The sequence below is a fragment of the Vombatus ursinus genome, unplaced genomic scaffold (assembly GCF_900497805.2).
Source record: "Vombatus ursinus unplaced genomic scaffold, bare-nosed wombat genome assembly UNPS02014820.1, whole genome shotgun sequence".
In the NCBI taxonomy this organism is placed as follows: domain Eukaryota; kingdom Metazoa; phylum Chordata; class Mammalia; order Diprotodontia; family Vombatidae; genus Vombatus; species Vombatus ursinus.
Window position 1 is genome coordinate 13,463,633 of NW_020954598.1, and position 27,758 is coordinate 13,491,390.

The 27,758-nt window shown below is 35.7% G+C and overlaps 1 pseudogene; it reads left to right on the plus strand.

Moving 5' to 3' along the window:
- LOC114024263 overlaps positions 1–26,926 on the plus strand; it is a 64,949-nt pseudogene extending 38,023 nt beyond the window's left edge.
- Positions 26,927–27,758: the final 832 nt, after the last annotated feature.

The window sequence follows — 27,758 nt, forward strand, 5'->3', positions numbered from 1 at the left end:
AAAAAATCTAACACTTACAGAAGCTGAGTTATTTGGTCATCATTGTTCAGGGATTTTTCTACACTTTAGAAAAATTCAAAATATTTTTTGTGAGAAAGACATTTGAATAAAAAACTCATCCCATGCCCTTGGTCTTTTAAAAATTCATTTACTTAGATATATCTTGGATGATCCAATCACTACTAAAGAATTGCTTTCCTACTGAATTGTCTTTATGAATGGTCACCTTCCCAGGAGTCATCATGACAGCAAGTCCTAGAAAGCTGACAATGTAGAAGGACATCTAAGGAAATATATGATCTCCAATGAACTGGTGCAACATGAACATTACATTGACATTGTCTCTGTCTACTCCTATATCTTCCCTACAGGTAGAATCCTAGAGTATAAAAATGACTCATACAGTAATTTTTCAACAAGCATTTGCCAATTAGTTGATTGAATCTGTTCATACAATGTTGTCTGGACATAAGAATACTATGTTCTTTCTGTAACTACATTTTTCCCTTTTTCGGACTGGACATGTAATTTTACTGATATAGAAAGCTCCCTTTCAGAATTTCTTCTGCCAATCCAAACCAAAACCTTCTCTGAAACTAAATTCCATATCTAATGGCCTTTTCTCAAGTTCCATCTTCCTTGATATCTCTATATCATTTGGCGCTATTGATCATCATCTTATCCCGGATACTCATTTTTGTTCCTGCTATCTCCAGGTTCTCTTCTTGTATTTCTGACAACTCCTCAGTATCCTTTCTTAATTTCCCATTCATGCCATTCCCACAAATAGTAAGAACAAGCTAAAGCTCTGCCCTTGGCCCTCTTGGTATATGTTCTCTCATTTCATGATCTCATCAGTTCACATAGGTTCAATTATCATCTCTATACTGATAATTCCTAAATTTACATGCACAGCCTTACTCTCCTGAGCTATAGTCCTTACCACTAACTGCCTTTGAGAAACCTCAAACAGAATGTTTTATAGACCTCTTAACTCACAATATATAAAACATAATTTATCATCTTTTCCCAAAAAAATACTCCACCATCCTACCAGTCACACACATTCATAAGCTTATGCTCACCCACATGTCATTCTCAGCTTCCCATTTACACATACTCTACATATTTAATCTATCATGAAATGTTGTAATTTCTTCCTTCACAATATCTTTCACATATGTGTATATATATATATATATATATATGTACCATTTTCTACATTCACACAGCTGCCACCATAGTAGGCCCTCATCTTGTTGCCCCTGGACTATTGCCATAGCTATCTAATTGGTCTCCCTGCATTGTATCTCCTTACTCTAATCTATCCTTTACTCATTTACCAAAGTGGTTTTCCTAAGTATAGATCAGATTATGTGAACCCTACTCAATAAACCTCAGTATATTCATATTACCTCCATGATCAAATATAAACTCATCTGTTTGATATTTGAATGTTTCCAATGCCCACCTTCCTCAGCTAAATCTCTTTTCTTCCATGGCATCCTTCAAAATAAGTCAAATCCCACACACTATGGGAGGATGACTTTCCCATCCTCTCTCTCTGTCTCTCTCTGTCTCTGTCTCTCTGTCTTCTCTTTCTGTCTCTCTGTCTCTGTCTCTGTTTCTCTCAGTATTTTTCTCCCCTTTCCTGTCTTTGTTCAAGCAATCATAACTTTAAGTTTAATTCTCTATAACAGCTCCTATATTTCACAACTTCTAATGTACCAGTCTAGCAACATTTAAATATTCCTACGAAGATTTTGTTAGATGTTTGCTAAGGAGAAATGAAAGATACATTGGATTTGAAAGCAGTATTTTTGTTATGTCAATGTAGTTTTCCAACTTATGGGTTAGCAGATGTCTCTAAATTCTTTGAAAAAAGTTCATTTTATTTTATTAACTAATATGGTATACAGAAAAGTTGGGCTAAGCAGCATTCTAATGAACATTCAGTAGGCACCTCAAGCGATGAAACTTGAAAAAAAAAACCAGAAACTAACTAGGGAATACAAAACAAATTTTTTCTCATTTAATCTAATAAGCTCCTGCTTTAAGGAGCATTTAATTAATTAAAGAAATGAACAAATATTGTACATTTATGACTAGTTGAAATTATAGAAAACAAGCTGTGATTTTTTCCTCTAGATGTAGATTTGTCCAGAAGTAAGTCTACTATACTCTTAAAAGAAAAGTTTCTGGAAGAAAAAAAAAAGGTGAAGGATATGGAAGAGCATTTTTTTTTTGCAAAAAACTTATTTGTATTCAAAGTAGCCATAGATTATCAACAAGGCCTACATTTTGATGACAAGAAGGAAACAGGATATATAATCATAGAGTGTCCAAACTATAAGCAGCTTTAGACAACAACTAGCTAAACTCCTTCATTTTCTATTTGAGGAAACTGAGGTCCAGAGAGATGAACTGAGTTGCCGAGGTTCCTATAGGAAGTGAATGAGCAGCAGAACAGGGGTTAGTTCACAGGTCTTCTGCAGCCAGGTTGTTGTTCACCCTTTATTCTCAAAAAGGACCAATGGCACTAGTAGAGTGATGTCTTGCTTTTCAAGTCAATTGAATTTAAGTGAGGCAAGATTGTACTTAGTTATCAGCCTCACTCTTTCCTCCAAGGTCATCAGAGTCTAGTGGCATGATATAAGTCAGGAAGACTGGTGATGGCCCCAGTGGAGGTCAGGTATTCTTCCTGCTGTGACACAGTGTACAGAAGCTTCATTTTTTCATTCAAAACCACACATGATTGTGATTACTTAAGTATTCCCTTAATGATTTGCTTTTTAATTAAAATTTTTTCTCACTTATTACATTTGCCTATTGTTATCATTGTCAGAATAATGGGTAGTCATCCTCTATTCTACCTTACCCAAACTACATCGTGTGTTATTTGCATGCCACATTTTAGTAAGGACATTGACAAGACGAACAAAATCCAGAGAATAGGATGGAGAGATGACTAAAGACCATGTCATAATATGAGGTCATTCAAAAGTACTAGAGAGGTTTAACATGGACCAAAAAAGATAGGTGATGGTGGTGGGAATGATAGCCTTTCAAATACTTAAAGATAGTTGGGGTGTTGGAAGTGCAATTAGATTTATGCTAATAAATCTAGCAGAACTAGGATCAATGAGGAACAGTTGTAGAGTCAGATGTCAGAGGAAATTGTAGAGTCAGATGTCAGAGGAAGTTTGGTAAAAACCCTTTTGACAAAAAGTTGTCCAAAAGTAGAATGAACCACCAAAATACTAATTCAAATCAAAACAAACTTGAGTTTTCACTTCACACATATGCAAGTAGCAAAAAAGACAAATGATAGGAATAATTCATGGTGAAAGGGCTGCAGAAGGACTAATACACTAATACACTATAGATGGAGATCTGGATTAGTACAAACATTCCAGAAAGCATTGTGGATTTATGTATGGAACATGTCCAAAACGCCTATGCCCTTTTATCTAGATATCCTACCTCCCCTTGGAGGTCAGACAGAAGAAAAGGGTCCCACAAATAAAAAAAAAATTCCTAGAAGCACATTTTTACTAGCAAATGACTAAAAATACAGTATACATTAATCAAAGGGGAATAAGCAAATAAGATACAGTATAAGAATGCAATGAAATTTTACTGTGCTATAAGAAATAACAAATACGAAAAATTCAAAGAAGCATGGGAAGACATAGAGTATAAAAAGCAATATAGAGTGAAGTAGAATAAAGAAAACAATGTATACACTGACTAAAACCAGTTAAATAAAAAGAAAAACAAAAATGAAACCAATCAATGTCTAAGTATAATTAGCAAGTACAGCTAGAAAAAAGATTATATATATATATACCTCCCTGCTTCTTTCTTTGCAGAGGTGGGATATTAGAGATGTGGAAAACTGTATATGCTGTCATATTTGTGTGATATGAATTTTGTTTTTTAACTCCTGTTTTTCCTTTCTTTCCTTGACTATTACCAGAAAGGGCTTGCTGAATAGAAAAGAGGGTAGGAATAAATTCAAAAATGAAGACTATGGAAAAAACAAAAGATAGCAATAAAGACTATTTTTTTACCTGCAATAAGTTGCTTCAAGAAGTGATGAATGACAAACTTAGAAAATGGAGGCTATATTCTTGTTGGAGATATAAAGAGGACTCTTTTTTAGGTTTTAATTGAACTATAAAACTTCTTAGCATCTTTTCAACTCTCAGCTTCTACGGTCTTTATAAAACTAATGTAATGGTTATATAGATAGTATTAACTGAGTTTTATCCAACAGGGACCCTCTAATTCATACATACTTTCCTTGAACAGTAAAGCAAAACTTTAAAAAATGCTATGTAGTACTTATTTCCAATCATGTCCCAAAGGACCTTCCCCCCTTCTCCTTTTATTTGGTAAGGTATATTCAAGGCTTGTACAACCTACTATCGTTTCAACATCAGTTTCATAAACACATTGTTTCAATGATAAAGGTGTCACTTAAAAGAGTTAAATATTTCATGTTGAGTAGTTCCTTATGAAAGTGAACCAGACATATCTTCCAATCACAAAGAATAATATTTTTCCTAGAGTTTGTGATAATATAGTGGAGTCTCACTATAATCCTATCCTCAGGGGGCAATGCTACAGATCCATGAAACTGATGAAATAGAAAATCTACATTTTCAATAATTACCTCCCTGAATGGGGTCCTGGATGAACCTGCTTCATACCAAATTTTGTGCTATAGCAGACACGGTCATAGTAAGGCTTTTTTCACTACATATACTTATCCAGACATAGTCTAGGAATGATTAAATATAAACATTTGTATAGGTTGTATATTTTTTATAAGGAACATCCTGGCCTCTGTTAGGGACCATTTAAACAGAATTCCATCCTGAAGACCTTTTATCAATCTTGTCATATGTTCTGTAGGTTAGAGACAGGAGGCCTTATCTACTCTGGCCTTGGGCCCAAGTCATTTTGTTCAGTATGTGCCTCCCAATCATCCAGCTGCATGCTTCAAAAACCCTGAAGGAGGACTCCCAAATTGCATCAACCTATCTCAAAGGCTTCCAGAGCTGTCATCCTTAAGCAGTCTTAGGAAAATAATATTTTCCTCTCCATAGGTTAAGGTTCTAGTTTGTTTGCTGGATTAAAGAATGCAGAATAATGCCCCCATCTCCCACCTCTGATCCAGAGCTATCAAGAAATTTCTTTCTGAGTACAGGTTCCTAGACAGTACTTACTGACTGCTGTCAAAAGAGATGAAGTAGGCTTTGTCTTTGACCCTACCAATACTTTTTTTCCCCTAGCACTCCTGCCCTTCCTGCAGGAAGGATGCACACTTACATTCATGGAACTTAAAAAGCTACCATAATAATGCAGGAGTTCATCACATATGACAGAAAGCTCCTAATTGTTTTTGGCATGAGAAGGACTGATAAGTCAGGAGTCAGAGAGTCCAAAACTAACTGTACTGCCTTCTTGGCTGAGGGTATGACACTGGTTGAAGAGGGAATTCATCTAACCCCAGCAACCTTGCCTCCTTGAGGGCACTGTGACTTTTTCTCTTTCGCATTTCAGCTTTCCTAATCTTAGGTAAATAAATATCCTGAGAAGCAAGCACCCAGATGATTGGTGAGTTCAAGAGATCCATCAAAGGTATCTCACCAGCAAATGGAGACAGCAGAAGCAGTTGAGTAAGGAGCCAGTGAAGCAGGTGTGCTGCCTGCTTGACCCAGTCCTGTAGTGGATTGATCCAGCAGTTTAGACACCATGACCAGAAAGGACCCAGTGCAGCTGATCAAGGGAGTAACTATCTGTTGACACAATTTCTTAAGGTAAAGTCAGTGAGCACTCTCCATAGGGAGAATAGGACTCTCAGATCCAGTAGTCACAAAGTACACCTCAGCTCTATGTTTCCTACAGCTGTGTCACATTATATTTGTTTTGAAGTTTGGGCCAACTCTAAACAGAGATTATTTGTGTGAAGAGGAGAGTATGCATCCCAAGTTGGGGGATATTTTTGAAATTTCTGTCCTCGTTATAAATAAAGAGTAAATATAATTTTTAAGTGTATACTCTTAAAGATGTCAACTGGTTGATTGATATTAGGAAGAACATCCCATTAGCTCAAAAGCAATAGTACTAGAAACCCCAATTCCTCTGAGTTGCCACTGGAAGCCTGAGGGAAGCACAAGTATTCTCCTATTTGGGAACATAACCAGTCAATCCTTTGCAAGTGGGGAGAGCAAGCCCAATCATATAATCTATCTCCATAATGTCTAATTAAGGTGATGAGGAAAAAACTCTCATGATTAACCTTAACTGCGGTCCAGTCCTAATTAAGGTAGATTTCTAATTCTATGGAAGTCTAGGGATAAAGATACAAATTCTATGGTTTCAAAAAGTAGAAATCTTCAATCTACCTAATGTCTCTGTTCATTATTGGGAGGTTAGTCCCTTATGTTAGCTGAGAGTAACTTAAGTGTACTCTTGAAGACTAGGACAGACCAGTGAGGGAGACAGGTTTTGATCAGAGTGTTCTCAATTACTTCTTAAATGATGGTATAATGAATACTACTCATAAAACAGCCCTGTTTTTGAGATGTCTTGTTATCATTTTCTTCCACAGTGTCTGACCTATAGCCCAGACTGCTAAGCACTTTGCCTGAAAACCTCTAGTCAAGAACAGCCCATTACTTCCTGAGGCAGCTCATTCTACTTTGGGAGAACTCTATTGCTTAAGTTTTTTTTTTCTTTTCATCAAGCCTAAATTTGATCTTTGCAATTTCTAACCCCTGTTCCCAGTCCTGCCCTCTGGGGCCATCACAGCAAGTGTAATGTTTTATTTTGTTTTTCCCTATGGGACAGCTTTTCTAGTACTTGACAGTTTTTACATCCCCCACAACTCTTTTCTTTTTCTAACCACAGATTCCCCAGTTTCTTTGAACACTTCCATATAAGATGATTTTAAGGATATTTACAATCCTAATGGCTGTCCTCTGGCTTCTCTAAATTTTTTTCATTGCCCTTCCTCAAATGTGGCTAAAAATGAACAAAGTACTGCAAATGTGGTCAGACGAGGGAAGAGTAAAGGCAAAATTATCACCCCCAGAGTCCTGAAGAGTATGCTTCTCAATGCTGTTTAAGATCATTTTGACTTTCTTTATTATGTTGTTGCTTCCTATTGAGCCTCCAATTTACTTCAAACCTCAGATCTGTTTGAGGAAAATCCTGTCCAGTCATGAATCCAACATATTATACATACTTAGTTTTTGTTTTGCTTTGTATTTAACCAAGCAAAATATTTTATATTTTCCCTATTAAAGTTCACTATATTTTATTTGGCCCAGTATCATACCCACTTTAAGTCTTGACTTTCACTCAGTGGGTTAGTAAATCCTTCCTGGCTTAGTGTCATTTCCACAGGGATGGGCACAGATGCTTTTTAATAGTATTTTATTTTTCCCCAATTATATATAAAGAAATTCATTTTTACAAGATCTTGAGTTCCAAATTTTTCTCCCTTGCTCCCGCACCTTCCCTCTTCTGAAAATGGTATTTAGTTTGATGTAGTTTATAAATGTACTATCATATAAAATATATTTCCATATTAGTCACAAGTGTGGAAGAAGAAGCAAATCGAAAGGAAAAAAACACAAGATAAAAGTAAGTGAGAAAGATATGCTATGATCTGCATTCAGAGTCCATCAGTTCTTTATCAGAACATGTATAACATTTTCATTTGTGAGTCCTTTGTATCTGTCTTGAATCGCTATATTGCTGAGAAGAGCTGAGTCATTCATAGTTGATCATCAGACTATGTTGCTGAAACAATGTAAAATATGTTCCTGGTTCTGCTCATTTCACATTGTATCAGTTCATACAAGTCTTTTCAGGTTTTTCTGAAATCTGCCTGTTCATCATTTCTTATTGCACAATAGTATTCCATTACATTCAAATACCACAGTTGTTCAGCCATTTCCCAGTTGATGGGAATCCCCTCAATGTTCAATTCTTTGCTACCACAAAAAGAGCTGCTATAAATATTTTTGTACATATGGATCCTTTTCTCTTTTTTAAGATCTCTTTGGGATACAGACCTAGTAGTGGTTTTGCTGGATCAAAGGGTATGCACAGTTTGGTTGCCCTTTGGGCATAGCTCCAAATTGCTTTCCAGAATGGTTGGATCAGTTCACAATACCACCAACAGTGCATTAATGTCCCAATTTCTGCACATCCTCTCCAATATTTATCATTTTCCTTTTTTGTCATATTAGCCAATCTGATGGGTATGAGGTAGTACCTCAGAGTTGTTATAATTTACACTTCTCTAATCAAAAGTGATATAGGGCACTTCTTCATTTTAAGCACAGATTCTTGAAGAGCACCACTGGAGATGTCCCTATAAGTTGGCACTGGGTCATCAACAACTACATATTATGTCTCATTTTCCCCCCCACTTAATGATATTTTATTTTTTCCAATTACATGTAAAGATAGATTTCAACATTCACTTTTTTAAGATTTTGAGTTCCAAATATTTTCTCCACCCTCCTTTCCCCCCTCCCCAAGATGGCATGTAATCTGATATAGGCTATAGGTGCACAATTGTATTAAACATATTTTCTACATTAGACATGTTATGAAAGAAGAATCAGAACAAAAGGGGAAAACCATAAGAAAGAAAGAAAAAAAACAGCAAAAAGAGAAAAATGATATGCTTTAATCTTCATTCCAAGTCCATAGTTCCTTCTCTGCATGTGGATAGCATTTTTCATCATGAGTCTTTTGGAATTCTTTTGCATCATTGCATTGCTGAGAAGGGCTAAGTCTATCAAAGCTGGTCATTGCAGGGCATTGCTGTTACTGTGTACAATGTTCTCCTGGTTCTGCTCACTTCACTTAGTATCAGTTCATGTAAGTCTTTCCAGGTTTTTCTGAAATCTGCCTGCTCATCATTTCTTACAGCACAATAGTGTTCCATTACACTCATAAACCAAAACTTGTACAACCCTTCTCCAATACATACAACCAATTTCCAATTCTTTGCTAACACAAAAAGAGCTGCTATAAATATTTTTTGTACATATGGGTCATTTTCCCTTTTTTAAGATCTCTTTGGGATGCAGACCTAGTAATGGGTATTGCTGGACAAAAGGGTACACAGTTTTATATCCCTTTGGGCATAGTTCCAAATCGCTCTCCAGAAGGGTTGGATCAGTTCACAACCCCACCAACAGCACATTAGCATCCCAATTTTCCCACATCCTCTCTACCATTTATCATTTTCCTTTTTTGTCATATTAGCCAATCTGATAGGTATGAGGTGGTACCTCAAAGTTGTTTTGATTTGCATTTCTCCAATCAGTAGTAATTTAGAGCATTTTTTCATATGACTATAGATACCTTTAATTTCTTCATCTGAAAACTCCCTGTTCATATCCTGTGACCATTTCTCAATTAGGGAATGACATGTATTCTTATAAAATTGATTCAGTTCTCTATATATTTTAGAAATGTGGCCTTTATCAGAGAGACTGACTGTAAAAAATTGTTTGCCAGCTTTCTACTTTCCTTCTAATCTTGGTTGCACTGACTTTGTGCAAAACTTTTCAATTTAATGTAATCAAAATGATCCATTTTGTATTTCATAATATTCACTATCTTTTGTTTGGTCAAAAATTCTTTTTCTCCATGGATGTAACAGATAAATTATTCCTTGCTCTCCTCATTTTCTTATAGGCTCACCCTTTATATCTAAATCACATACCCATTTTGACTTTATCTTGGTATATGGTGCATGATGTTGGTAATGTCTAGTTTCTGTTATACTATTTTCCACTTTTCCTAGCAGTTTTTGTCAAATAGTGAGTTCTTATCCCAGAAGCTGAAGTCTCTGGGATTATCAAATAGTAAATTATTATAGCCATTTACTACTGTGTTTTGTATACCTAACCTAATCCACTAATCCACCATTCCATTTATTAGCCAGTACCAAGTAGTTTTGATGATTGCTGCTTTACAATACAGTTTTGGATCTCGTACAGTTAGGCCACCTACTCTTGTATTTCTTTTCATTAATTCCCTTGATACTATGTACTTTTTGTTCTTCAAGATGAATTTTGTTATTATTTTTTCTAGCTCCATGAAATATTTTTTTGTAAATTGATTGGTATGGCATTGGATAAGCAAAATAATTTAGGTAAAATTGTCATTTTTATTATATTAGCTTGGCCTATCCATGAGCAACTGATATTTTTCCAGTGATTTAGATGTGACTTTATTTGTGTGAAAAGTGTTTTGTAATTGTGTTCATATAGTTCCTGGGATAGTCTTGGCAGGTGGACTCTCAAATATTTTATATTGCCTATAGTTATTTTAAAAGGAATTTATCTTTCTATCTCTTGTTGCTGGGCTTTGTTAGTAATATATAGAAATGCTGATGATTTATGTGAGTTTGTTTTATATTCTGCAACTTTGCTAAAGCTGTTAATAATTTCAAGTTGTTTCTTTTTTAGTTGTTTTTCTAGGATTCTCTAAATATACCATCATATCATCTGCAAAGAGTGATAGCTTTATTTCTTCTTTGCCTATTCTAATTTCATCAATTTATTTTTCTTCTCTTATTGTTAATATTAACATTTCTAGTACAATATTGAATAACAGTGGTGATAATAGACATCCTTGTATTGGAGATGCTTTGAGCATATCTCCATTATATATAATGCTTGCTAATGGTTTTAGATAGATGCTACTTATCATTTTAAGGAAAATTCCATTTATTCCTATGCTCTCCAGTATTTTTCATAGGAATGGGTGCTGTATTTTGTCAAAAACTTTTCCTGAATCTATTAAGATAATCATATGATTTCTGTTAATTTTGTTATTCAAATTATGCTGATAGTTTTCCTAATATTGAACCAGCCCTGCATTCCCGGTATAAATCCTATCTGGTCATAGTGTATTATATTTTTTTCAAGTTGCTGTAATATCTTTGCTAATATTTTATTTTAAATTTTTGCATCTATATTCATTAGGGAAATTGGTCTATAATTTTCTTTCTCTGTTTAGGTATCAATACCATATTTGTGTCATAAAAAGAATTTGGTAGGACTCTTTCTTCATGTATTTTTCTAAATAGTTTATATAGCACTGGAAATAATAGTTCTTTAAATGTTTGGTAGAATTCACTTGTAGGTAGAAAATTGGAAAAGAATTTTTACAACCAGTCTCTCTGATAAGGGCTTAATTTCTAAACTATAAAGAGAATTAAGTCAAATTTATAAGGATACAAGTCATTCCCCAATGGATAAATGGTCAAAGAATATGAACAGGCAATTCTCAGATGAAGAAATTAAAGCCATCTATAATTATATGAAAAAATGCTCTAAATCACTATTGATTAGAGAAATGCAAATCAAAACAACTCTGAGGTACCACATCACACCTATCAGATTGACCAAGATGACAAAATAAGACAATGATAAATGTTGGAGAAGATGTGGGAAAATTGGAACACTAATGCACTGTTGGTGGAGTTGTGAAATGATCCAACCATTTGGGAGAGCAATTTGGAACTATGCCCAAAGGGCTATAAAAATGTGCATACCCTTTGACCCAGCAATAGCACTTCTAGGGCTATATCCCTAAGAGATCACACAAACGGGAAAAGGACCTACATGTACAAAAATATTCATAGCAGCTCTTTTCGTGGTGGCAAAGAATTGGAAATTGAGAGGATGCCCATCAATTGGGTAATGACTGAGAAAGTTGTGGTATATGAAGGTAATGGAATATTATTGTGCTGTAAGAAATGATCAACAGACTGACTTCAGAAAAACCTGGAAAGACTTGTATAGTCTGATCCTGAGTAAAATGAGCAGAACCAAAACTACGCTGTACACAATAATAGCCATGTTGTGCAATGACTAATATTGATAAACTTAACCCTTCCCAGCAATACAAGGATCTAAGACATCTCCAAAGGCCTCATGATGGAAAATGCTATCCACATCCAAAGAAAGAACTATGGAATTTGAATGTAGATCAAAGCATACTATTTGCTATTTTTTTTTCTCTTCTGTTGAATTTTGTTTCCTCTTTCTGGTGGTTCCTCCTATTGGTTCTAATTCTTACTTACAACATCACTAATTTGAAAATATGTTTAATAGGAATGAATATGTATAGCTTATATCAGATTGTGCACCATCTTGGGGAGGGTGGTGAAGAGGAAGGGGGAGAAAAATTTTAAACTCAAAAGCATATGGAAGTGATTGTTGATAAATCAAAATTAATTAATTAAAAAAAGAATTCACTTGTAAATCCATCTGGCCCTGAAGATTTTTTCTCAAAAATTCATTGATGGCTTGTTCAATTCCTTTTTCTGAAATGGGGTTATTTAAGTATTTTACTTTTTCTTCTGTTAATGTGGACCATTTGTATTTTTGTAAATATCTATTTCACTAAGATTGTCAAATATATTGGCATACAGTTGGGCAAAATAGCTCCTAAGTATTGTTACAATTTCTTCTTCATTTGGTAGTGAATTTACCCTTTTCATTTTTGATACTGGTAATTTGGTTTTCTTCTTTCTTCTTTTTAAATAAATTAATCAAAAGCTTAGCTATTTTACTGTTTTTTTAATAAAACCAGTTGTTAATTTTAGTTATTAGTTCAATAGCTTTCTTAATTTCATTTTTGTTAATCTCTTTGATTTTCAGAATTTCTAATTTGGTATTTAATTGGAGCTTATTCATTTGTTCTTTTTCTGGCTTTTTAGTTTCATGTTCAACACATTGATCTCTTCTTTCTCTATTTTATTCATGTAAGCATTTAGAGATATAAAATTTCCCCTAACAACTGCTTTGGCAGCATCCCATAAGTTCTGGTATGTTGTCTCATTATTGTCATTCTCTTGGATGAAGTTATTGATTGTTTCTGTGATTTATTGTTTGACCTGTTCATTCTTTAGGATTAGATTATTTAGTTTCCAATTAATTTTTAGTCTATCTTTCCATGGCCCTTTATTACATGTAATTTTTATTGCATCATGATCTGAAAAGGATGCATTTAATATTTCTGCCTTTCTACATTGGCTATTTGTAGGTTTTATGCCCTAGTACATGGTCAGTTTTTGTGGAGGTGCCACATACCACTGAGGAAAAGGTATATTCCTATCTATCTCCATTCACTTTTCTCCACAGGTCTACCATATCTAACTTTTCTAAAATTCTATTCATTTCCTTAATTTTTTTTCTTGTTTATTTTGTGGTTAGGTTTATGTAGTTCTGAGAGGGAGAGGTTGAGGTCCTGTGTTAGCATAATTTTGCTGTCTTTCTTCCTGTAACTCACTTAACTTCTACTCTAAGAATATGGATACCATACCACTTGGTACATATATGTTTAGTATTGATATTACTTCATTATCTATGGTACCTTTTAGCAAGATGCAGTTTCCTTCCTTATCTCTTTAAATTAGATTTGGTTTTGTTTTTGCTTTGTCTAAGATCAGGATTGCTACCCCTATTTGTTTGTTTTTGTTTTTGTTTTTGTTTTTAACTTCAGCTTCAGAAGGATAATATATTCTTCTCCAGCCTTTTACCTTTACTCCATGTATGTCTCTCTGTTTCCAATGTGTTTCTTTTAAACAAAATATTGTAGAATTGTGTTTTTTAATCCACTCTGCTATCTGTTCTCTGCTATCTATTCCATTTTATGGGAGACTATATCCCATTCAGATTCACAATTATGATTACTAACTGTGTCTTTCTCTCCATCCTATTTTCTCCTCTCCCCTTTTACTCTTTCCCTCCTCGCTAGTGTTTTGCTTGGGACCACCACTTCCCTTTATCTCCCATCCCTTCTATCAACTCCTCTCCTTTTCTTTTCTCTTTCCCCTACTTCTTCACTCCCTTTTTCCCTGCCTTCTATCCACCCCCTCCTTTTTCTTTTCCCTTTCTCCTCCTACTTCCCTATAGAGTAAAACAGATTTCTATAACCAACTGAATGTGTATGTTATTCCCTCTTTGAGCCAAATCTGATGTGAGGTTGAAACAATGCTCTCCCCCTCCTTCTTTCTCTCTACTGTAATAGGTCTTTGTGCCTCTTCATGTGATGTAACTTACCCTATCCTACCTCCCCCTTTCCTCTTCTCCAGTATAATCCTTTTTTCCAACCCTTAATTAATTATTTTTATCATAACATCAAAGTCAACTTATGCCCACACCCTCTGTTTATATATATCCCTATTAAATGCCATAATAAAGATACAGTTCTCAAGAGTTACAAGTATCATCTTCCTGTGTAGGGATGTAAATAGTTTAACCTTATTGCATAATATGTTTTTTTTTTCTTTCCTGTTTACCCAGGGTCACACAGCTAGTAAATATCATGTGTCTGAGGTCAGATTTGAATTCAGGTCCTCCTGACTTCAGGGTCAGTGCTCTATCTATTGCACTACCTAACTGCCCTTCCTGTTTACTTTTTTATGGTTCTCTTGAGTCTTGTGTTTGAAAATTGAATTTTCTGTTCAGCTCTGTTTTTCCCCCCTCAGAAATGGTTGAAAGTCCTGTATTTCATTGAATATCCATTTTTTTCTTTGAAAGATTATGTTCAGTTTTGCTGGATAGTTAATTCTTGGTTGTAATCCAAGCTCCTTTGCCTTATCAAATACCATATTCTAAGCCCTCTGATTCTTTAATGTAAAAGCAACTAAGTCCTATATAATCTTGACTATGGCTCCATGATATTTAAATTGTTTCTTTCTGGCTGCTTGCAGTATTTTCTCCTTGATTTGATAATTCTGGAATTTGGCTAAAATATTCCTTGGAGTTTTCATTTTGGGATCTCTTTCAGGAGTTGATTCATGGATTCTTTCAATGACTATTTTACTCTCGAGTTCTAGGACCTCAGGGCAATTTTCTTTGATAATTTCTTGAAAGATGCTTTCCAGGTTATTTTTTTTTTCATCATGGCTTTCAGGTAGTCCAATAATTCTTAAATTATCTCTCCTGGATCTATTTTTCGGGTCAGTTGTTTTTCCAGTGAGGTATTTTACATTTTCTTCTATTTTTTCATTCTTTCAATTTTGTTTGACTGATTCTTGATGTCTCATAGAGTCATTAGGTTCCACTTGCCCAATTCTAATTTTTAAGAAATTATTTTCTTCAGTTAGCATTTGTGTCTCTTTTTTTCCATTTGGCCAATTCTACTTTTTAGTGAGTTGTTTTCTTCAGTCAATTTTTGTCCTTCCTTTTCCAAGGTGTTGCTTCTCTCTTTCATATCTCGTTTCTTTTCCCAATTTTTTTCTACCTCTCTTATTTGACTTTTAAAATCCATCTTGAGCTTTTCTAAGTAGGCTTTTTGGGCTTAAGACCAATTCATATTCCCTGTTGAGGTTTTGGACATAGGTATACTGAAAATGTTGCCCTGTTCTGAGTTTGTGTTTTGATCTTCCTGTCACCATAGTAACTTTCTATGGTCAATGCTTGTTTTTGCTTCTTGCTCATGCTTTTTGCCTATTTCCTGGCCTTAAAGTTGAGCTCTCCCACTAGAGCACAGGGGGCACTGCCCCAAATGTTTTATGCTGGGAGCCCAAGGCCTGGTCACTGGCTTTGTGTGCTAGGGCCTCAAGTGCTGGCAGCTTATCTGGTGCTGAGCTGGGGTCCTGGTAGTGGTGTCTGGCATGTGCTGAGGCCAGTTTGAGTTTTACTGTGTTTCCCCATGGTTATACTGAAGCACATGGAGTTCTGGACCCTGGAAGATGCCTGTTTACCTTAGGCTGAGCTGAAGGAAGTAGAGAATTGGTCACTCAAAGAAGCCTGCCTGCCTCCTTGGCACTTTACCAAATCATTGGGAGGTTCTGACACTAGAGGACACCTACCCCCTGTGCTGAGGCACACTGGTTCTCTGAGCTGGAGTATGCCTTTTCTCCTGTCTGTACTAAAGCACATTGGGGCTCCTGGTATTAGTGGATGTCTGCTCCACCACCCTGGGGCTCAGTATTTCTCACTGGTTTGCTCAGGTGGGGCTTGCTACTGGCTTGCTGGGATGCTTCCTGTCCTGGATGGTGCTCCCCTTTCACGGAAGTGAAATGAACCTTTTTTTTTTGCCAATTCTCCAAGTCTCCCAGACCAAAAGACTGCTCAATCCTATCTTTCCACTGACTCCACTATCCCAGAATTTTTTTTTCTGGGGTGCTATTTTATGGTTATTTAGAAACGAATACGAGATAGTGACAGTGATTACTGCTTATTCCACCATCTTGGCTCCTGAAAGTTCCCTATAGCCCATCTGTAACTAGTGCCTATATCCCATCTGTAACCAGTGCTTTGTCTACCTAATGGGACCATAATCTAATTTTGCACTGTTTCCACAAGGCTAAAATAAATGTTTTTTCATGATGCTTTGTTAAAATCTAGCTAATCTATAGCTATACCATTTCTCTAATTTATGAGTCTGGCAAAGGGAAGAAAGCTAGTGCAGTGTGACATATTCTTGATGAAGCTATACTAGCTTTTTATGTTTAGCATTTGTTTTTCCTAGAAGTTCACTAACCAGCCAATCTAGAATTCTGTAATGGATTGATGTCAAATTCAATGGCATATAATGCCCAGGCTCTATTTACTTCCCCTTTTAAAACTTGGGACATTTGCCCTTTTTCAAATTTTAATTAGCTCTTCCATTCTCCATGAACTTTTAAAGCTTCTTGAAAGTGGCTCAGTAAACTCTTTTATGAATTCTTTTGATATTAAAGTTTGCAGTTCATCTAAATCTGGCGATTTGAACACATCAAGAGCAACTAGTTAATATCTTATCATCCCCTTACTTATCTTGGGTATCAATTTTGTACTAGTGAGTTTTTTGTTTGGTCTTATCCCAGCCAGAGGTCATTCTCCTCGGAAGAGAGAACAGAAGACAAATGAGTTGAGTTTCTTTGCCTTCTCTTCATCATTATTTATCATTGTACAGTACAGATAAAGCAACTGATCTATTTCATCACTTTAATTCTTTTCCCTAATATAGTTTTTTTAAACTTATTTGGCTTTGTCAATCTCAGTCCATTTTGAGTTTAGCACCCTGAAGTTAATCTTGTAGGATCATGCCCTGTTTTATTAATCTTCTTTATAATTGATATATATAATTAATATAATATATATTTAATCTTCTTTATAATAATATCATAAGATCATAGATTTTAAGAACAAGAGAACCAGAGAGGTCATTCAGCATAATCTTTCATTTTACAAACAAGGAAAGTGATGCCCTGGAGAAGGTCTGGGACTTGTCCAAGGTCACACAGGAAATAAATGCCAGAGTCAGGATTCAAACCCAGATCATTTGACTCTGTTTGCCTGCTCGTTTACACAGTACCCTGCTGCTTCATGGGTTCTAACTTGTTTACATGTCTATTTCAAGTCTAAAATGATCAGTGAATTTCCTATCTACTCATGATCATCTCTTTAGACAGTGGTCTTTTTTTTTTCCTTATTAGAATCATTTCTGTTTTTCTTTCACTCAAAGAGGAAAGTGCTTTCTATAATGGATAGAGCTACAGTACGTTATACATTTAAGTTGTTATTACTATTACTCTAAGTTTTGAGTTAGTTATTCCTTTCTTTCTGAGTCTTCCCCAACACTTATTATTTCTGGGCTTTTTTTTTTCTGTGAACTCACTACAATTCCTTTTATGTATCAATTTCTCTTATGCATGATATTCATTGTACAAAGCTTAAAATTTTCTCTCCACTGCCTGGAACATTTTGGAAGAAAGGAAGGAATCTCAAAAGGCCTGATTCCCAATAGAATACAAGCTTCTTGAGGGAAGAGATTAATTTTTCTAATCTTTAATCTTTTTTAATCTTTAATTAATTTAATTAATTTTTTAAATTATTGCTAAACATGGCATCTTGGACATAGAAGGCCTTTAATATACTGTTATTATTATTGTTGTTGTTATTATTATTGAAATGAGTCAATCACTACTAAATAAAAGTCTAGTTGATTCTTTTTGAAGTATTACTAACTCCTCTTCCCAAACAAATTGAGATTTATTTGGAAGGTGAAAAAACAATGTTTTAAAAAACTGAAAATGTAAAGATAAAATCTGAATACTAGAATGAAAAGAAATGAATGACCTGAAAGTCAGATTTGTACCTGTGCAAGTGCGCGCGCGCGCACACACACACACACACACACACACACACACAAATGTGTTTTTTCCTGGTCACCAAGAAAAAGTCCAAGGAAGAAAGAAATTAGCATACCAGTTGTAGAGATAGACAAAGTGGACACTACTGAGCAGCCAGGGTGAAAAAAATGAAGTCTCCTTTGAGATATTTATATCAATGAAACAACTCTACCTGACACTGTTTATATATGCAGCCTATTCACTGATTTCCTGATCACTGAGCCAGAAGAGTTTAGCAATTTAACAAAATGAAACCCATCAAGTCCCAAGACAAGATGGGATTTTCTTTAAGAGTTCATTGGGAAAAAAAAGAGCCAGGTAGTTATGGCAAATGTCAGAGGCAGCTTGTCAAGGTGCAATGAAGTTGAAGAAAATTGAAACTTGAAAATTCAATGGAGATATTAAGAGGGATTGGGGATACTCTGACACTTAAATGGTTTGGGCTTTCTAAGAAAAAAGAAAAGTTTCAGGAGAAAATATTAAAGGCAAAAGGTTTGCTATTAGGAACATTCTTTCCCTTAAAAAGAAAATGTAGAGATTGCTATGACACCAAGTGACACTTCTGTCAATGTTCTTATGAGAAATAGAGATGTGGAATTTCTGTCCTTGATCAAAATCTCTGCTCCCAGTGATGGCTTCCTTGGGAATGTAGATTGTGCTCCAGCCTTGTCTGGCCTTGACTTTGAATAGATGGTCTTCTTGCAAGATGTGATTGACATGTTATAAAGGAATTTATTTCTACATACTCCTTAAAGTGTTTGACCTATTTTTAAATGTACCTGAGGGATTGAGATGTTCATGAAATTTATTTAAGTTTTTCTTTTCTTTTCTTTTATTTAACAGCTTTTGAAGACAAGTCCCTTGGAACCAAGGAATGTTTGGAATGCCTCTTCTGTCTGTATCTCTGAAAGGCATTAGCATGTAGCCTCCCTTATCAATGTGATGGTATTAGTGAAATTCAGGGTTAAGTAAAAGTTTAAATTCATTTCAATTTCATACTGTTTGATTCAAGCAGTTATTTGTGGTGAATAGGTTCCTATTTTCAAAGCAATATACTTTTTTTCTTCAATTCATTTCAACACTTCAATGTACAATTACTAAGCCCCTACTGAGGGTTGTTGTGAGGATGAAATGAGATTTCTGTAAAGTGCTTTGCAAACCTTAAAGCGTTAAATAAATGCTAGTCATAACAAAAGTGAAAATAATGATGATGATGATGATAATGATGATTGATTCTTTGGGTAGATTTGGGTCTACTCTTGTGTATTCACATCCCTCATTTGCCTTATCTGTGTTAACTCCTCAAAATCTTTGGATTCTCATTCTCCAACATATTCCTTCTCCAAGCATCTGGACCTACTTGGGAACAAGGCTGGAATTCTGGAAGGGAGTCATATTCAACAACTGAGACAACTCCTCTTTAATGGTTCTCCTATTCCCTTGTATTGAATATTTCCTTCTCTATTGGATTTAGGGAAAGGATTTTGGAGGGGAAATTGCTCATCTATAACTTGACAAAAATGGAAGTACTGAAAACAGCAGAGTTCTAATCTTAGGTCATTAACTAACTCAATACATAAACTTGAGAAAGATCAATTAAACTTCCTGAACCTGTTTCCATATTTATCAAATGAAGGTATTGAATTAAATGAGTTTTAAGGGTCATATTAGTTTTGTGATTTAAATAACCCCTTCAAAAACAAATTATTTAATAATGATGCATTTTTTGTTTTCGTTATATGATTGGAGGATATACACTATTTTTTATGAAGCTTGAAGAGAAATATGAAAAATATCAAAGTAATTAATAAATGATGTTGCCCAATGAAACATCTGTGAAACCTAATTAAATGACTGTACTGTAAATTATTTTTCTTGGCTATATCTGTGAGTGATTTCTCAAAGGAAGATATAATCTCACTCAATTTTGCCAACAAAGAAGAGCTTGTTTTTAGATCTCTAGTGAAGTCATCAGTTTTTCTGAGAATATGTCCTACTATGTTCATCATTTGATTTGGTTTACTTTCTTTCACAGGAGGCTTTCTAAAGCTCCAAGAAGGCTTGCTATGTATTTAATATGTAAAGTTAAGGGCTAGAGTGTGAGGAGTTTAAATCATGATTGAATGTACGTTGAAAGTAATGCATTGGCCATGGGAAACAGAGTAATGTTGGCCAAATTATTGCCAGCCTTTGAGTTGAAATTAGGACACTAATAACTCTTATTTAGATAATAATCTTACAGTTTTCCTTCTTCACAACAACTTTTTGAGTGAAATAAAGTATGTGTTTTTAATTCACACTCTATATTAAAGGAAATTGACGTTCTGAGTACCTCGTAACTAGTAAGAGGGGGAGCTGAAACTTAAAACCAAAACTTCTGACTGACCATATTGTACTATATTATACCAAAACCCTTTAAAAAGTTGTTGAATATTCTGTTGGCTTATACGAACTAAAATTCCTAGAGCCTAAACGAAACCTTTTACTATTCCTCTCCAGGCTAGGTGCTTCTTAACAATTAGAGCTATCTAAAAAAGAAATGGGATAACTCTGAGAGTAACAAGTTCTCTCTCATTGGATTCCTTCAAGCAAAGTCTGGAAAACACTTATTGGATATGTTGTAAAAGAAATTCTTCTTCAGGTATATGTTGAACTAGATGGATGCTAGGATCACTTTCAACTGCACAAAACGAAATTTCTGGCATGCCATTAAGCGAACTCATTCCATTTTCAGACAGTTCTAATTATTAGGAATTATTTTTTTTAGTCATGAGCTGAAATATGTCTATCTTCCACCCACTGGTCTTGTCCAATTGAATAATGGGGAATAATTCTAATCATTTTTCCAAATGATAATACTGTAAATATTTAAGGATACTTATTATGCTCTTCCCTACTCTCACCAAAAATAAAGTAATCCACTCTCAATTGCTTCTGCCACAAAGGAATAACCCAGCCCTATGCACTTGTTATCTTTTGAGTCAGAGGTTTCTTCCTGACACAGAGGTGAAGGGAACCCTTTGACTTTGGGAACTTCTTACTTCCTTGACTCATTGTCCTCATCCAGGTGGAATCTAGAAACTTCTGTATACTGCACTATCTTAGGGTAGCCACCCACCTTCCCACTTTTCCCTAAGAAGTCAGTATTTCAAACCTTTAAAATACAAAACAGTTTTATTTGTATATAATGATCTAATATCTGAACCTACAGTCAAGTGATCTCTACCGCAATTTTGGTGGTCCATGGGCTCTCAGGGAATCATACATTTATATAAATATATATATATATATATACATATATTAAGGTGTAATTTATACATAATTTATGTATATCAAGAAATTATACATTTAATTCTGAATTATACAGAATTGAATAAGTATTTAAGTACTACTATGTGCCAGGCTCTGTGCTGAGCTCTAGGGATTAAAAAAATGCAAAAATTACAGTGTCTTGTAACTTAACTCACTTCTCTGAAGGGCACTCATCAAAAGCAAAGGATTTGCTCTTGTATATTGACACTTTGCAACTGAAGGCTCTTTCTTCATCATTCTCTTTCCTGTTGGTACTCCAGGACTCTCCTGCCATAGTCATCCATTCCCAGAAGGTAAATTGGATCTTCCTCAATGCCCTTTCAATCTATCCCTTTCCATCCACCTACCCTTTCCAAACACCAGCCAGGAGGGACAAGATAAAGACTCGTGGAATCTAAGACATGGAATGGAAAGGTCATCTGCCCAAGGGATTTTTAACCTGGAGCTTGAGAACTTTAAAAAAAAAATGATAACTGTATTTAAACATCTTGGTTTCCTTTGTAATCTTATGTATTTCACTTTATGCTTATAAAAACATTATTCTAAGAAGGCTTACATAGGCTTAAGCTAGACTGCCAAAACAGACCATCACACGCAAGGGTTAAGAGTTCTTGATCTAGGTGAACACTTCTGTAAAGCCTGAAGTCTGTTAACAATTTTTTCAACAAGTAACAAATTAGCCTCCACTTGATGACCTCCTCTGGTATAAATGCACTACCCCCACAAGACAACACATTCCATTTTAAATAACTCTGAAGATGTGGGACATTTTTTTCTCCTTCTATCAAGGCAAATTCTATCTCTCTTGAACTGCTGCTACTCAAAATTCTGTTACCTGGGATCATATGGAAAAATCAACCCCTTTTTATACCTCTAAAATATATTTTTATAAGGATTGCATCAAAATTTCCCTATATATCTCCACTCCCTCATCACAAGTCCCTCCCCCACCCCAGACCAAGAATCCATAGTTCCTACAATGGATCCTAGTATGATGTATTTTCAGCTATTCTTATTGCCCTCCTCTGGACTCACTCCAGTTTACCAAATCCCCCTCACCTTAAAATGGGATGCCCAGATATAAACATATCTCCCCAGATGTCACCTAGCTAGAGAAGCATACAAACCTTTTTTTTGATACACTATAATTCCACTAATATGGCATATGATTCTATTACCTTTTTATAATGTAATGTCACCCTTTTGACTCATGTGAGTACCTTAGTTCTTTAAATCTTTGCATATGAAATTCTGTTTAACTTTCCCCAATTTGTACTTCTACCATTGTGGTTCTTCAGAATTTAAATTCATCCTTACTAAATGTCCTAAATTGTAGCAAAGTTGAAGAGCTGCCACACAAAGACAGGTATTATTCCTGCTTTGGCCCATTTAAAAGCATCAAATGGATGGAAGTTACAAAAAGGTCAGTTTAGGTTTGAGTTAAGGTATCTAACTCCCTTCTCATCATCTGACAACATAGATGTTTTAAACCTAAGCCAGATTGCTGTGGATGGAAGGGTTTAGGTGATTCCCAATACTCTTATTGGAAAGACCTATGCCAGTGGGAATCCTAGGCACACAGGGGCAAATTGTACACTAAGACACTAGCACCCTCTCCCATGGGGATTCCCCTGTCTTCTTTGGAAGCTACATGAAATATCCTAGGAGAACAAGCAGAATTCTGCCAAGAAGGCAAATCCTATTTCATTTCTGGCAACTGTGAACCAGGGCATAGTTGTGCCAATGTAGGAATCTCCCTAATGAGATGATAAATGTGAAATTAAACTGACACATTGCAGCCTTAAGACTTTTTGAGCATCTATTTAAGAGGCTACACTTTCGAACTTTAAAATATATCGATACATACATCATGTCTGGGTGGAAACAGAATTGAAGCCAATCTAAAAACTGCAATGTGGGAGAGCTGCCAGGCCAGCAATTAGCCACTGAGCTCTAAAAAATAAAAAAGGGTAGACAGGTCTACCTGGAACTGTTCTTCCAATATACATTTTTAGGATTTAGGTTTCTTGTTCAAGATTTCATTTTCTATCAAACATTGAGTATTGCCTTATTTAACTAACTTCTGTTCTCCACTTCACCCCACTGCAAGCAAAGTCTTTCCCTGAGAGCGGAGCTTCTTCCTTTAAGGAAAGAGTTGTTGTTGTTGTTGTTGTTGTTGTTGTTGTTGTTGCTGATGTTGTCGAGTTGTTTCAGTAGTGCTCGACTCTTTGTGACCGTGAACCTTTGCCCGTGGGGCTTTTTTTTTTGGCAAAGATACTGAAGTGGTTTGCCATTTCCTTCATGAGATAGCCTATTACAGTACCTCTTAAGCTTAATATTTATAATATGTATTGTTGCCACCATGTAAACAGTGATGCCTCGGCTATTGTTTCAAAATTCAAAGATTCAAATACTTAAGACTCAAAGAAGAGCAATGCTGATGATAATAATGACAATAAGAGCTGACATTTGTACAGTGCTTTAAAGTTTTCAAGGTGGTTCACATACATTATCTCATTTGGGACTCACCATAGTCCTGCGAGGTAAGTACTATAAGTGCTGTTCTTACATTCAAGTAAACTGAAGCTGAAGAATGAGAAAATTAGCTGGTCATACTTCCCTCAATTACAGCATAATTGCATCTAAGTCTAAGTAAGAACTTTGCTCCAACAGATCTCCAGTTCTGTCATCTTGTGCCATTTGATTCATTAGCCATGGCATGGTTGAATCTCTTCTGTGCCCCAAATAATGAATGAGACACAACTCTTTCCCATTTGAACCAAAGAGTAGCTTGCTTCAGGTTTTATGTCTTAGTACTTTTCTCATCAAATCTTAGAATTACAAGTGCTCTGATCCTACTATAAGTTTGTCCATTTTACTGATCAGTCTATTCCCCTCAAATAACACTTTGAATCAAATCATGATGAAAGTTCAGTACCAATCCATGGATATTATATTTAACATAACTTTATCACATCCTCGCCTCTAAACTTGGGCTTCCTCATTACATGATCTCATTCCACAAACTAACTTTTTTGGACCTTTCTGAACAAGGAAGACTTATCCATTGCTACCCATCATTTGCAAGATTAAGTCAACAATCAAGCACCAATGAAGCTTGGATAGCCCTATAAAAAGAGGAGAATGATTACTTGAATTGAATACCCCACAAGAGGATGACCCCAGAATGTCTACTAGGAAGCAATATCAAGGATAATTTTATAAGCACATTGCTTTTGAGTTGAAATGGACCTTGGAGGCCAGCTGGGTCAATGCTCCCATTTGCAGATGAAGAATCTGAGACTCAGAGATGGTAAGTCACTTGCCCAGTCATCAGTGCTAAGTTTGAATCCAGATCCTCTAACCTTAGAGTCAGCGCTCTTTCCATTGTAGCATTGTCTCCATGAATACAGGGCCAGAACAATATAATAAATGTCCACCATACAACCTGTGCTGATTAGAAAAGTGAAAACAGAAAACAGAAGTGGTAAATTGATATGAAAACATTTGGCAAAGAAAGTAATGATCTCCAAGACTATGACTCCATGCATGACTCCAAGAATAATAATAATTGACTACCTCTTACTATTTGTGTGACTATGGTGTGAGTATGGTCATGATACTTGTGAAAGTTTGTTTTCTTACATACAGTACATGTATGTATGTATGTATGTGTATGTGTATATATATATATATACACACACTATATATCACTTTAATGTTTGCAAAATACTATAAACAAACTCATTTAATCCTCATAAATCTGTGAGGTAAATGTTATTATCTTTTCATTTTATAAGTTCTTCTACAAAAATAAACAAATAAAGGACCTAGTTTCATCATGTGCTCAAAGGCAATATTTCATAGTTATGCTTGTTCATCTTTCTTTGTAGTAAATGAAATGTCTGGATGAATTTTGCAGCTTATGTGACCATATATGTTACAGAGATACAGGGAAACCTATGGGCTAGACAAGATCATCCATAGGATATGAACATATATATTTGATGAATAAACTATGAAGACGGGCATAGGTATCAGTGTGACCATGATAGTTCAATGGAAAATTTAGCTCAGGAATAAAAGAAATGCAAGGAATTAGAGGCCTGTGACCTACTTGGAAATCCAACACAGTAAATTCTAAGTGTTTCCTTCAAGAAATAGGTAACGGCACTGAACACTTTCAACTCCTCTCCCTCAAAAATGACTGTGCTACCTTCTAACATATAGGAAATAACTAGGTAGAGTATCTATATTTATGTTATATATGTGTGTGTGTATATATATGAGTGTATATATATACATATATATGCATATATATGTATATATATCAATCCAGATATCCTCTACAAAAGATAAGAAAAGCATCCTTGAGAATTAATTGATGCAAGGGGCTGAAACCCAAACTCCTGTAGTTACTTTCTGGTCTCCTAAGTATGTAGCCAGTTGACAAGAAATCAAGGAGAGGCAGGGAAGCGTTGCCTCACTGAGTAAATGCTGTATTCTTGCTGAAATATCCTTCCCATATTGTTGTTAAGTCAATGTCCTTATATTAACTTTTAGGTGGTATCCCAGTACTATTTTATTTAGTCGACAACATTTATTAAGAACTTGCTGTGTTCCAGTTACTGAGCTAATTACTAGAGATACCAAAAACAAAGAAACAAACAAACAAAAACAAAAAACAAAAAAATCAAAAACTAGTCGTTTCTCTCAAGGAGTTCGCATTCTATGGCTGCGGGGCGGGGGGGAGATGGGAGGGGATGACATGTAAATAACTAAGTTGATATAAGATTTGTAGAAAATAAGTGGAAAGTAATTTCAGAGGGGAAGACACTAACCACTGAGGTGATTAGACAAGACCTCATGAAAAAGGCAGTTGTTTCCTTTCGTGCTTCCGCGCCGCGAGGGTAAGGAGCTCTGGTCTCGGTCTTCCACGGCCACCGCAGCCACCGCCTCCTCCACCTCCAGCCGGCTCTGAGCCTGAGCCGCCCGCCAGCAGCAGGCAGTCCAAGGTCCCCCTCCAGTCCGTCCAGGTCTTCTGGCGAAAGAAAACTGCCATTGCTGGGGCCCATTGCAAAAGACGCAATGGGCTGATCAAGGTGAATGGGCGACCACTGGAGTGGATTAAGCCTCGCACCCTGCAGTACAAGCTGCTGGAGCCTGTCCTGCTAGGCAAGGAACTTTTTGCTGGAGTAGATAAATATTCGAGTCCGTGTAAAAGGAGGAGGCCACGTCGCTCAGATTTATACTATCTCCAAACCCCTGGTGGCCTATTACCAGAAATATGTGGATGAGGCCTCCAAGAAGGAAATAAAAGACATCCTTATCCAAGATGATCGAACTCTGCTGATGGTTGACCCTCGTCGCTGTGAGTCCAAGAAGTTTGGCGGTCCTAGGGCCCGGACTTCCTACCAGAAATCCTATCGATAAGGCAACTGCTGAGATTGTGGGTCTTTTTGCAATAAATATGGTATCTGATCTTCAAAAAAAAACATAAAAGGCTGTATTTGAGTCTTGAAGGAAGCACGGAACTTAATAGCAGAGGTGAGGAAGAAGTACATTGCACGTATGGAAGATTGACACTGAAAAAAGTGTGGAGATAAAGTGTTGAGTGTAGGGAACGGCAATTGGCCAATGAGACTGGAAAGATAGGCAAAGGTCATATTTGATTAGCTTTAAATGTTAAGCCAAGGAGTCTATAGAATATTGTGTTCAGTTATGAATTTTTGAAGTGATACTAGAAAACTCATGTGATTCCAAAGGAAGTTAATTTAGATGATTAGTGTGGAAATCATGTCATTTGAAAAAGTGGCAAAGAAACTGAGGATAGCTAAGACACACATAATAAGAATTATTCAATATTTGAAAGACTAATGTGACAGATTCAGGAGACACCACATATTGGTCAAGAGACCACTAAGTCCAACGGAGGGACATTGCAGGAAGGCTTGTTTAGTTCAGTGTAAGCTTGGCCTTTGGCACAAACCTTACATAAAATAGGCTGAATCGAAGACTGCAGGACCAAACACTGGAAGTCAAGTGAGGGGAGATAAATGCAATTCTGGAGGCAAACCTTAGCATGTATAGAATAAACAGATGACAATGATATTAATCTTAGTACTAAATCAAATACAGAGAAAGGACTGTACTTGTTCTTCATGGCATCAACAAGAACAATTATAAGCTAACGGGTAAAAGTGACATATTTAGCTTTGATATAAAGATGTAAAGAAAAACTTTCTAATAAGGAAACCAATGGGAA